The sequence below is a fragment of the Lynx canadensis genome, chromosome B3, assembly GCF_007474595.2.
Source record: "Lynx canadensis isolate LIC74 chromosome B3, mLynCan4.pri.v2, whole genome shotgun sequence".
In the NCBI taxonomy this organism is placed as follows: Eukaryota; Metazoa; Chordata; class Mammalia; order Carnivora; family Felidae; genus Lynx; species Lynx canadensis.
In genome coordinates, this window is record NC_044308.2 from 132,272,135 (window position 1) to 132,273,215 (window position 1,081).

The following is a 1,081-nucleotide window of genomic DNA, read 5'->3' on the forward strand; positions in this document are numbered from 1 at the left end:
ACCTTCCTCACAGGTGAGGCCTCTCCCAAGACCCACCCTGCACACAGAGGCGGGGAGGGGCAGCGTTAGCCACCCCCCCCCCCATCCCGAGGTTGGTGTCTCAGCAACAATGGAGGCTAGTTACCCAGGGGGCTGTGACCAGCTGATTTTTCCGATGGCGCTCAACATTCAAGTCGTCCAACCTTCCCTTCCAAAATCCCAAGCTCATCAAACCCCTTCCAGGCAGTAATATTTCTCACTGCAAATTAAAATACACGAGCCTTCTGATTTGCTACACCTGTCCCGTGAGCTCAGTTAACAGGTGCACCTTGGGAACCACGTGTGCTCCTCTGGGCTAAGGGCAGTTCATGGAGGTGACATGACACAGGGGCTCGCCTTCACCTCACCCAATAGTGCTGTCAGCCAGAATGACCCCCGGGGACACGGCTACCTTCTGAGCAAGCTACACAGGCAGAGTCTGCGCCCAGCAGATGGCAAGTGTTGGAAATCTTGGTCGAGGGAGGGATGGAATGAGGGACTGCTCGGTCTGCCCTGGGAAGGGATGCATCCATCAGAAGGGACACACTTGAACTTCTCTGACTGCCATAACATCCATTTAAAAGATGAGAGGCAGTGCTCCCTTCGGCAGCCTACATATAAAATTGGGACAATACAGAGATGATTAGCAAGGTCCTTGTGCAAGGCTGACACACAAATTTGGGAAGCGTTCCAGATTTTTATGTTAACTAACTGGAAGTAAAATAAAAACTAACCAGCTAAGTAAATAAATAAAAGACGAGAGCCAGACGGCAGGGTGGGTGAGCACACAGGCCATTTGCAGCCTTTGCCAAGCCATGAGGACTTAGGCAAGTCATTTCACCTCTTAGTGCCTTACTGTCCTCACCTGCAAAATGGGGATGTAATAGGGCCAGCCTCGGAGGGTGGGCAGGGAGGAGGGTTAAATAAACTGACATATGTAAATACCCACAGGTATGCATAGCTCAGGCTGAATGCCATGCAAGTATTTACTACTATTATGTAGAAAAGAAAAGAAAGAGAATTAGAACAAGAGTTAAGAGCCAACTTAAAGAATTATTTGCTC

At 49.7% G+C, this 1,081-nt stretch overlaps 1 non-coding gene across 1 annotated transcript; it reads left to right on the forward strand.

Annotated features, from left to right (window-relative positions):
- The first annotated feature begins 614 nt into the window (after positions 1 to 614).
- On the forward strand, positions 615 to 718 carry LOC115517338. The gene has a single exon (XR_003969802.1). It is a non-coding gene; the product is annotated as a U6 spliceosomal RNA (small nuclear RNA).
- The last annotated feature ends 363 nt before the right edge of the window (positions 719 to 1,081 follow it).